The following is a 12,485-nucleotide window of genomic DNA, read 5'->3' as shown; positions in this document are numbered from 1 at the left end:
TGCTACATACATATCCCGAAAAGAAAGCTTAGCAGCCGTTGTCGTTAATCGAAGATAAACATCCATCGCTGTCGCCATAGATGACGATGAGGGCATCAGGCAGGCGGCTATTTTGCCAACCGTTGACCTTGTGCAACTGGCAAGCCAACATAGCCAGGATGTTCATATGTTGACGCCATTGGAAGAACACAATAATAACAACTAAAGCTTGCCGAAAAATTCTAGTTCGTCACTCGATGTCCTTGAATAAGAGCTTATAAGGTCCCCTGAAGAAAAAGAAAGAATAAGAGCTTAAGGTATCCGGAAAAGAAAAGAAACGAAAAGCTTAATAAGGTATAATGGTTGTCACCAGCAACCTTCTGTTGCCAGCCGACCCAATCATTCTTTGGCATCTCTAAATATTCTAGTTCAATCAGTGACACTTCCACTGGCATGGCCAAAAGCCCAAAACCCCGTGGCCGGCCTATGGGGTCAACCCCTCCTGAAATCCTCCGAACGTGATGTATTTTCATGTAAACATGAACATACACAACAAGATTTGCAGAAACTTGAGGGGTCAACGGTGTTTTTTTCCTGATAAAACACTTTGCGTCTCCACGCTGTAGTTGGGTCAATGCCGTCGCAGGTAGCTACTGTGGGAGAGGTAGAAGAACACCGGTGACCTGACGCAACTGACACGTACTGTAAGTAGTACAGACGTATAAATTCTACTAGCATGCTTGATTGCTTCCCTTGTCGATCGATCAACTAGAAGATCTCAACACATTCATGATGGCGAGATTCGCCAGTCTAGCGATCCTTTATCTGATCTCTCATCTACTGCTGCGCTCCTGTGCGTCCGCTGCAGCACCATCGGTACAGCACACGCTGGGCACCGGGTCGTCCCTGTCGGTGGAAGACCACGAGCGGCCGTTCCTGGTGTCACAGGACGCCACCTTCTCTTGCGGCTTCCTCCAGGCCGGCGACAATGCCTTCTACTTCTCCGTCTGGTTCACCGCCGCCAAGAACCGGACCGCCGTCTGGACGGCCAACCCTGGCGCCCCGGTGAACGGCCGGGTTTCCAGCATATCCTTCAGCCCCGAAGGCCAGCTGGCTCTGGCCGATGCCAACGGGACAACTGTGTGGAACAGCAAGACTGGCGGCAAGAGGCACCTCACCGTCTCCCTCCGCGACACCGGGAATCTTCTCATCGCCGACCCGTCAACCGGCCGCGCCGTCTGGCAGAGCTTCGACTGGCCGACGGACACCCTGCTCCCGTCGCAGACGCTGTCCAAGGACAAGAAGCTCGTCGCCGGCTACTACGCCCTCTACTACGACAACGACAACGTGCTGCGCCTCCTGTACGACGGCCCGGAGATCGCCAGCATCTACTGGCCGAACCCGGACCATAACGTGTTCGACAACGGCCGGACAAACTACAACAGCTCACGGGTCGGCGTCCTCGACCACACCGGCGTGTTCCTCTCCAGCGACAACCTGCGAGTCGAGGCCTCCGACCTGGGCGCCGCCAGCGTCAAGAGACGGCTAACTATCGAGCAAGACGGAAACGTGAGGATCTACAGCCTGAACGCGGCCGGAGGATGACGGTCACGTGGGCGGCGCTAAAGCAGCCGTGCTCCGTGCACGGGCTGTGCGGCAAGAACGCCCTCTGCGAATACCAACCGTCCCTCCGATGCTCGTGCGCGCCGGGGTACGAGATGGTCGACCGCCAGGACTGGAGAAAGGGCTGCAAGCCAACGTTCAGCCTCCCCACCGGAACCACCAACTGCAGCGAAGCTCCGGCGTCGGAGCGGTTCACGTTCGTCCAGGTGGCAGCAACCGACTTCTACGGCTACGACCTCGGCTTCAACCAGTCCGTCACCTTCGAATACTGCAAGAGCATGTGCTTGAAGATGTGCTCCTGCGCCGCCTTCGCCTACAGGTTGGATGGCCGGGGCAATTGCTTCCCAAAAGGCGTCCTGTTCAACGGCTACACGTCGCCGGCGTTCCCCGGAAGCATATATCTCAAGGTGCGTAGCGATCTCAACCTCAACGCCACCGCGCCGCAGCTGTCGGTACATGCCACGGGCCTCGCCTGCAATCGTAACGGTTCTCGTACCGCCATCGTCCCACGATACGCGGACACGTACGGACACCTAGCGGCGGCACAAAATGGTCCTACTTTTTTGCGTTCGCCGCGGTGCTTGGATTTCTGGAGCTTCTAATCGTCGCCGCGGCGTGGTGGTTCCTGTCCAGCCAGGAGAGCATACCCAGCTCGCTGCAGGCAGGATACAGGCTGGTCATGGCGACCCAGTTCAGGAGGTTCACGTACCGGGAGCTCAAGGACGCGACTGGGAACTTCAACGAGGAGCTCGGCCGCGGCGGCTCCGGCGTGGTGTACCGCGGCGTGCTTGATAAGACCACCGTGGTGGCGGTGAAGAAGCTGACAAACGTGGTGCAGGGCGAGGAGGAGTTCTGGGAGGAGATGACGGTGTTCGGGAGGATCAACCACATCAACCTGGTGAGGATCTGGGGGTTCTGCTCCGAGGGAAAGCACAAGTTGCTGGTGTACGAGTACGTGGAGAATGAGTCACTGGACAGGCACCTGTTCGGCAAGGACATTGGCAAGTCACTGGCGTGGAGCGAGCGGTTCAAGATCGCGTTGGGCACGGCCAGGGGCCTAGCCTACCTTCACCATGAGTGCCTCGAGTGGGTCATCCACTGCGACGTCAAGCCGGAGAATATCCTGCTCACGCGCGACCTCGACGCAAAGATCGCCGACTTTGGGCTAGCCAAGCTGTCCGGAAGAAACCCCATAGGCAATGGCGACGTCGCCGACACCGGCGTGCAGCTCTCCCACATGAGGGGGACGATGGGGTACATGGCACCGGAGTGGGCGCTGGGCTTGCCGGTCGACGCCAAGGTCGATGTGTACAGTTACAGCATTGTGCTTCTGGAGATCGTGATTGGGAGCAGGATCTCTGACCAGACGACCACGGACGGCGCGGAGCGGCTAGAGATGTGGCAGATCGCGCAGGCACTGAAGCAGGTGGTGGCGAGTGGAGACATCATGTCATTAGTGGATAACAGGCTGAACGGGCAGTTCAACCCTCGGCAGGCCATGGAAATGGTGAAGATTTCCTTATCGTGCATGGAGGAGAGGAGCAACAGGCCGACCATGGATGACATCTCCAAAGCTCTTACAGCGTGCGATGACGAGGATGAGCACCCTGCGTACTTATCGTGACTTTAGTTTGATGCTTGATAGTCGATTCCCGCATCTCTACCGTCATCGTGTTGTTCTCGCTATATTGTTGTAGGACAGTGCTATCTTCCAGAAGTCCTGATTTTAGCGATAGATTCGGACGATTCACATGCAGTCCTTCTACATCGGGATTGCATGCAGTCCATTTTCCTATATACATGTGATAATTAGTGATTTTTTTCTCTATCATGTACATGCATGGCATTTTTTAGAGAGCTTAATTACATGCATGCATGTGAGACGAAATTGATGACATCACTATAGATTCCTTCATGATTCAAAAAATTCAAAATGTTTCGTAGGCCAAACCATCGCTCGATCGAAAAATTGTTTTCACATAAAATAATTGTCGCGGCGAGAACTTCGAAACTAGATCCCATGTTGATATGTTCCGACGACTTTTCTTTTTGCGTAAAAGTTACCATGCATAGGGTATGCCAATTATCACATATATGTTACATTAGTTACCATGATGTTTACATAGGCAAATTTCGGGCATAAAAATGACTTCTTTCAACTTTCTCCCCACATGCAAATGCACTAAAGTGCAGAAAAGCTAATGTCATTGCGGGTTCTTTTTGTTTTGAAATTTCAAAATGTTTTGTCACCCGAATCGCTTGTTTATTTACCATGTTATTAGGTCTGGAGCGTATATTACCATGCTATTTACATAGAAGTTACCGGTGGTATGTTTTCAACAACTTTTTTCATGGGGCAAAGTTATCGTGGTGTTTGTATCTAAGTTTTCAGGTTCGAAAGACTATATTATCATGCTATTTACGCAAATAATTATCAGTGATATGTTTTTAACATCTTTTTCCCAGATTCAAAATTATCATGGTGTTTGTACCTAAATTATCAGGCCCGAGAGTCTATATTATCATGCTATTTAGACAAAAATTATCGGTCATATGTTTTCAACAACTTTTTTCACGGATCAAAGTTATCGTGGTGTTTGTACTTAAGTTATCAGATCCGTGAGTCTATATTATCAAGCTATTTACACACAAGTTGTCGATGGTATGTTTTTAACATCTTTTTACCCCGGTTATCGTGTTGTTTGTAAGTGAGTTATCAGCTCTATTATGCGTATACCATCATGTTATTTACATATGAGTCACCGGGGGTGTTTCAAACTTTTCTTTCCTGGTAAAAGTTATCATGTTTGGGCTAAGTAAGTTATCAGCTCTGATGTGCGTGTATTACCATGCAATTTACAGAGAATTTACTATGAGTATGTTTTTAACAACTTTTTCGTGGGTCAAATAGTTACCGCGGTGTTTTGTATGTGAGTTATCATCTCTATGGTGCGTATATTACCATGTTATCTGCACACAAGTCTGGTAACCACAAGATGAGCAACTAGATAACTTGAACATGAACAGTTTGGTAACTATAATCATGAAGATAAGTGTACCTTTAGGAACTCGATAACTATTCCGCGGGCTACTACTTAACTACAAAATTACCAACATCGAAAAGTCAGAGAAACGACGTGATAAAATTTTCGTTGAACGAAGGTTGGCTATTATAGCAAAGATGAACCAAGTTAAAATAGTATGATTATCCTGTAGTTACCACAAAACAAGCACTAGGTCAGTTGGTTAGTTGCCAAATTTCTTTACTAAGACAATGGGTGATCGATTCCCAAGAAGCTCTTATTTTTGCATTTAAAAACAAGAGATCAACCTCCGCCAAAAAATCGCTGCTGCCCACGTACGAGGATCAACCTCCGCCCAAAAATTCGCTGCCCATATACGAGAAAAAAGGAATCTGATTTAACCTTCCTTCGCCAAAAAATTAGAAAACAAACCCCGCCTATCTCGTTCACGATCTCAAAAAGTCGAAGCGAAATCATCGGGAGCGACCGCGGTGAACGAAATCATCGGGAGCGAGCGCAAAAACTGCGGGAGAGAAGAAGAAAACATGGGATCTAGAACGGACGAGATCCAATGCGTTCGGATCCGTTGCAGAAATCCTGCCGACTGGATTTTAGCTTTCTTGATTGTTGTAGTGTGTAATTTGAACTTCCGTCGCGCCATTTTAGAAGAAGAAAAATAATGTAACTCTAGTTCTTTTTTGCGGGTGAAACAAGATTGTACTCCCTCCGTTCAGAATTACTTGTCTCGGAAATGGATGTATATAGAACTAAAATACATCTAGATACATTCATTTATGCGATAAATAACTCCGAACGGAGGAAATATTAATTAAGAAATGGTGTTACACTCGTTTTCACAAATATGGCAAAGATCACCAGGCCCTGAACCTAGCCAGTTTGCTACGAATCAGATACTGGCATTGTTGAGTATATGTGTTATGTGTATATTATGTATTAGGCCTGCCTCCTAATTTCTTGTATAGTTGAGCTACGTAGCCCATTTTTATACATCATATATACGTGCCTATACACGAGAGTAATACATTGTGTAATCATACATGGTATCAGTTTTTAGATTTTACCCCTAGTCTTCCGCTGCCGCCGCCACGCATCTCCTCCGCGCCGCCGCCGCCTCTCCTTCGCTGCCGCCCGCGCAACCCCGCACCGGCGGCCGCTACTCTGCCCGTCCACGCCGCGTCGCTTCCCCGCTGTCGCCAGCCCCGCGTCGCTCCACGTGTTGCGCCTCGCTACAACTGTTGCGCCTCGCTCCACCTACAAGCTGTCTAAAGACTCCGTACCAAACTAGCATCAAGCCGATTGTTTCTAGTTGGACGTGTACGATTTTACTGCAAGCCAAAGCTAGCTAGCAGCTGGTGTCTGTCTTGATCGATTCCGGCAAGACACAACATACGCACACGTGAATCTTATATGTCCCGCTGCCTGCCCCGCGTAGCACCACCCTCCAAGCCACGCCAAATCGCCTAGCTGCTAAATCGCTTCCAGCCGCCTAATCGCCTCGTTGCCGCTGCATCACGTGTCAAGCCGCTACATCACGCGCCAAGTTGCTTTGCTGCTGCTGCATCACGCGCCTGCCCACTTGCCAGCCGAGCCATCCGAGCAGTCCGCACGCCGACCGCCGCTGCTCAGCCGTCGCCGTCGGACCGCGATAGCGTCCACCGGCCTGTCCACTGCTGCCTCTGCCGTCCTGTCACCGGCGTCCTATGGTGCAGTCCCGCCAACCCGTTTCGACTTGCCGCACGGCTCGGCTTCGCTGCCCTCGCTAGCATACGTTGTCGCCCCATTGCCGGCGCTCTCCAGCCAGGCCGTCGTCGCCCCGCCGCCAGTGTCGACTTTGCTCGTCAACCCTTGCTGTTGCGCGGCGCGTTCAACGTGCCCATGTACAGGGCTCCTGGGTACTGGCGGGGGTCGTCCGCAGGCCAGCACTCGCCCACTGAGCCGCAGCCAGACGGCACCCAGCACCTGCAGTATCTGTCAGCGGGCAAGCGGGTTTTTCCGGCGGGTCATCTAGCCTACCCGACGCTGCAGTTGCAGCCAGGGCTGCTTCCCATATCGTCTGGATCGTGCCCATCGCCGCTGCCAAGTGGCGGCTACGGCCTTCCCATGGTGTCTCCGTCCTCCTCGCCGGCCCTGCCACTGGCGCCCTGGGACCCGGTGCTTCTTCCCGCACTGCATGATGCTCCTACGTCGAACAACTACACCGGAGGTGATGATTGGTACATGGACACCAGGGCTACGGCTCACATGTTTGCTCATCCTGGTAATCTTGCCTCCTTCACTCCCGTCATCACTGACCGCCGCATAATTGTCGGCGACGGTTCCACTCTCCCTATCACACATGTCGGGCACACTTCTTTTTCTTCTAATTCCATGCCTATTACTTTGTCTAACATACTTGTGTCACCTCATCTTATTAAGAACCTTGTTTCCGTTCGTCGTTTAACTCATGAAAATCCTGTTACTGTTGAATTTGACGGGCTTGGGTTTTGTGTCAAGGACGCTCGCACCAGGATGATATTTCACCGATGTGACAGCTTCGACGAGCTCTATCCGGTGCATTCGTCGTCCACCTCCACCACCGCATCGGTTGCTCTCTCCGCCGGCGTCGATCTCTGGCACGTTCGTCTGGGTCATCCCAACCCCGTCACACTTCGTCATATTCTTAGGAGTTTCAGTTTCAGTTGCCATAAGATAGAGGATCACACCTATCATGCATGTCGTGTCGGCAAACATGTTCACCTCCCGTTTAATAATTCCACCACCATCGTGTCTTTTCCTTTTCAGTTGATTCATAGCGATGTGTAGACCTCTCCGGTTCCTAGTAATTCGGGCTATTTATATTATCTGGTTATCCTTGATGATTATTCTCATTATGTGTGGACTTTTTCTTTGCGCAGAAAGTCGGATGCACTCTCCACTTTGACGGCTTCTTACTCCTATGTCAGCATGCAGTTTGGGCGTCCCATCCTTGTGTTGGGGAACGTTGCAGAAAATAAAATTTTTCCTACTCGTTTCACCAAGATCATCTAGGAGTTCATCTAGCAACGAGTGAATGGATGCATCTACATACCTTGTAGATCGCGAGCGGAAGCGTTCAAAGAACGGGGATGATGTAGTCGAACACGACGTGATCCAAATCACCGGAGATCCTAGCACCGAACGGACGGCACCTCCGCGTTCAACACACGTACGGAAACAGCCACGTCTCCTCCTTCTTGATCCAGCAAGGGAGGGAGGAGAGGTTGAGGGAGATGGCACCAGTAGCAGCACGACGGCGTGGTGTTGATGGAGCTGCAGTACTCCGGCAGAGCTTCGCTAAGCAATAAGGAGGTGGAGGAGGTGTTGGGGAGGGAGAAGGAGGCAACCAAAGGCCAAGGACTCAAGGTATGAAGTCCCTCCTCTCCCCCACTATATATAGGGGTGCCAAGGGGGGGTGGCCGGCCCTAGGAGATCCAATCTCCTAGGGGGTGCGGCGGCCAAGGGGGGGTTTCCCTCCCCCCCCAAGGCACCTAGGAGGTGCCTTCCACTAGTAGGACTCCTCCCCCTTGGAAACCCTAGGCGCATGGGCCTAGTGGGGCTGGTGCCCTTGGCCCAAGCAGGCCAAGGCGCACCCCCTACAGCCCATGTGGCCCCCGGGGATGGGTGGCCCCACCCGGTGGGCCCCCGGGACCCCTCCGGTGGTCCCGGTACAATACCGATAACCCCGAAACTTGTCCCGATGCCCGAAACAGGACTTCCCATATATAAATCTTTACCTCCGGACCATTCCGGAACTCCTCGTGACGTCCGGGATCTCATCCGGGACTCCGAACAACATTCGGGTTACTGCATATACATATCCCTACAACCCTAGCGTAACCGAACCTTAAGTGTGTAGACCCTACGGGTTCGGGAGACAAGCAGACATGACCGAGACGACTCTCCGGTCAATAACCAACAGCGGGATCTGGATACCCATGTTGGCTCCCACATGCTCCACGATGATCTCATCGGATGAACCACGATGTCGAGGATTCAATCAACCCCATACACTATTCCCTTTGTCCATCGATATGTTACTTGCCCGAGATTCGATCGTCGGTATCCCAATACCTCGTTCAATCTCGTTACCGGCAAGTCACTTTACTCGTACCGTAATGCATGATCCCGTGACCAGACACTTGGTCACTCTGAGCTCATTATGATGATGCATTACCGAGTGGGCCCAGTGATACCTCTCCGTCATACGGAGTGACAAATCCCAGTCTTGATCCATGTCACCCAACAGACACTTTCGGAGATACCCGTAGTCTACCTTTATAGTCACCCAGTTACGTTGTGACGTTTGGCATACCCAAAGCACTCCTACGGTATCCGGGAGTTACACGATCTCATGGTCTAAGGAAAAGATACTTTGACATTGCAAAACTCTAGCAAACGAACTATACGATCTTGTGCTATGTTTAGGATTGGGTCTTGTCCATCACATCATTCTCCTAATGATGTGATCTCGTTATCAATGACATCCAGTGTCCATAGTCAGGAAATCATAACTATCTGTTGATCAACGAGCTAGTCAACTAGAGGCTCACTAGGGACATGTTGATGTCTGTTATTCACACATGTATTACGATTTCCAGATAACACAATTATAGCATGAATAAAGACAATTATCATGAACAAGGAAATATAATAATAATGCTTTTATTATTGCCTCTAGGGCATATTTCCAACAGTCTCCCACTTGCACTAGAGTCAATAATCTAGTTACATTGCGATGAATCGAACACCCATGGAATTCTGGTGTTGATCATGTTTTGCTCTAGGGAGAGGTTTAGTCAACGGATCTGCTACATTCAGGTCCGTATGTACTTTACAAATCTCTATGTCTCCATCTTGAACATTTTCACGAATGGAGTTGAAGCGACGCTTGATGTGCCTTGTCTTCTTGTGAAACCTGGGCCCCTTGGCAAGTACAATAGCTCCAGTGTTGTCACAGAAGAGCTTGATCGGCCCCGACGCATTGGGTATGACTCCTAGGTCGGTGATGAACTCCTTCACCCATATTGCTTCATGTGCTGCCTCCGAGGCTGCCATGTACTCCGCTTCACATGTAGATCCCGCCACGACGCTTTGCTTGCAACTGCACCAGCTCACTGCCCCACCATTCAAAATATACACGTATCCGGTTTGTGACTTAGAGTCATCCAGATCTGTGTCGAAGCTAGCGTCGACGTAACCCTTTACGACGAGCTCTTCGTCACCTCCATAAATGAGAAACATTTCCTTAGTCCTTTTCAGGTACTTTAGGATATTCTTGACCGCTGTCCAGTGTTCCTTGCCGGGATTACTTTGGTACCTTCCTACCAAACTTACGGCAAGGTTTACATCAGGTCTGGTACACAGCATGGCATACATAATAGAACCTATGGCTGAGGCATAGGGGATGACGCTCATCTCTTCTATATCTTCTGCCGTGGTCGGACATTGAGCTGAGCTCAATTTCATACCTTGCAACACAGGCAAGAACCCCTTCTTGGATTGATCCATATTGAACTTCTTCAATATCTTATCAAGGTATGTGCTTTGTGAAAGACCTATGAGGCGTCTTGATCTATCTCTATAGATTTTGATGCCTAATATATAAGCAGCTTCTCCAAGGTCCTTCATTGAAAAACTTTTATTCAAGTAGGCCTTGATGCTGTCCAAGAGTTCTATATCATTTCCCATCAAAAGTATGTCATCTACATATAATATGAGAAATGCTACAGTGCTCCCACTCACCTTCTTGTAAACGCAGGCTTCTCCATAAGTCTGTGTAAATCCAAACGCTTTGATCATCTCATCAAAGCGAATGTTCCAACTCCGAGATGCTTGCACCAGCCCATAAATCGAGCGTTGGAGCTTGCACACTTTGCCAGCATTCTTAGGATCGACAAAACCTTCCGGCTGCATCATATACAATTCTTCCTTAAGGAAACCATTAAGGAATGCCGTTTTGACGTCCATTTGCCATATTTCGTAATCATAGAATGCGGCAATTGCTAACATGATTCGGACGGACTTCAGCTTCGCTACCGGTGAGAAAGTCTCATCGTAGTCAACCCCTTGAACTTGTCGATAACCCTTAGCGACAAGCCGAGCTTTATAGATGGTCACATTACCATCCGCGTCTGTCTTCCTCTTAAAGATCCATTTATTTTCTATGGCTCGCCGCTCAACGGGCAAGTCAGTCAAAGTCCATACTTTGTTTTCATACATGGATCCTATCTCGGATTTCATGGCTTCCAACCATTTGTCGGAATCTGGTCCCGCCATCGCTTCCTCATAGTTCGAAGGTTCACCGTTGTCTAACAACATGATTTCCAAGACAGGGTTGCCGTACCACTCTGGTGCGGAACGTGTCCTTGTGGACCTTCGGATTTCAGTAGGGGCTTGATCAGAAGTATCTTGATCATTTTCATTAACTTCCTCTCTAGTCGGTGCAGGCACCTCAGGAACATTTTCTTGAGTTGCGCCATTTTCCGGTTCAAGAGGCAATACTTCATCAAGCTCTACTTTCCTCCCACTTACTTCTTTCGAGAGAAACTCTTTCTCCAGAAAGGACCCATTCTTGGCAACAAAGATCTTGCCTTCGGATCTGAGGTAGAAGGTGTACCCAATAGTTTCTTTTGGGTACCCTATGAAGACGCATTTTTCCGATTTGTGTTCGAGCTTTTCAAGTTGAAGTTTCTTGACATAAGCATCGCATCCCCAAACTTTTAGAAACGACAGCTTAGGTTTCTTCCCAAACCATAATTCATACGGTGTCGTCTCAACGGATTTCGACGGAGCCCTATTTAAAGTGAATGCGGCAGTCTCTAAAGCATAGCCCCAAAAAGAAAGCGGTAAATCGGTAAGAGACATCATAGATCGCACCATATCTAACAGAGTGCGATTACGACGTTCGGACACACCATTACGCTGAGGTGTTCCAGGCGGCGTGAGTTGTGAAACTATTCCACATTTTCTTAAGTGTGCCCCAAACTCGTGACTCAAGTATTCTCCTCCACGATCTGATCGTAGAAACTTGATTTTCCTGTCACGTTGATTTTCAACCTCACTCTGAAATTCCTTGAACTTTTCAAAGGTTTCAGACTTGTGTTTCATTAAGTAGATATACCCATACCTACTTAAATCATCAGTGAGGGTGAGAACATAACGATAGCCACTGCGAGCCTCAATACTCATCGGACCGCACACATCAGTATGTATGATTTCCAATAAGTCGGTTGCTCGCTCCATTGTTCCTGAGAACGGAGTCTTGGTCATTTTACCCATAAGGCATGGTTCGCACGTGTCAAATGATTCATAATCAAGAGACTCTAAAAGTCCATCAGCATGGAGCTTCTTCATGCGTTTAACACCTATGTGACCAAGGCGGCAGTGCCACAAGTATGTGGGACTATCATTATCAACCTTACTTCTTTTGGTACTCACATTATGAATATGTGTAGCATCACGTTCGAGATTCATAAGGAATAAACCATTCACCATAGGAGCATGACCATAAAACATATCTCTCATAAAAATGGAACAACCATTATTCTCAGATTTAAAAGAGTAGCCATCTCGAATTAAACGAGATCCCGATACAATGTTCATGCTCAAAGCTGGCACTAAATAACAATTATTAAGGTTTAAAACTAATCCCGAAGGCAGATGCAGAGGTAGCGTGCCGACGGCGATCACATTGACCTTGGAACCATTCCCGACGCGCATCGTCACCTCGTCCTTTGCCAGTTTCCGCTTATTCCGCAGCCCCTGCTTTGAGTTACAAATGTGAGCAACTGCACCGGTATCAAATACCCAGGAGCTACTACG

General features: G+C 49.3%; 1 pseudogene; it reads left to right on the top strand.

Moving 5' to 3' along the window:
- The first annotated feature begins 771 nt into the window (after positions 1 to 771).
- LOC123058441 (putative receptor protein kinase ZmPK1) lies at positions 772 to 4,032 on the top strand (annotated as a pseudogene).
- Positions 4,033 to 12,485: the final 8,453 nt, after the last annotated feature.

This window comes from Triticum aestivum, chromosome 3A (genome assembly GCF_018294505.1).
Source record: "Triticum aestivum cultivar Chinese Spring chromosome 3A, IWGSC CS RefSeq v2.1, whole genome shotgun sequence".
Classification (NCBI taxonomy): Eukaryota; Viridiplantae; Streptophyta; class Magnoliopsida; order Poales; family Poaceae; genus Triticum; species Triticum aestivum.
This window is presented reverse-complemented; position numbering and strand designations above follow the sequence as displayed.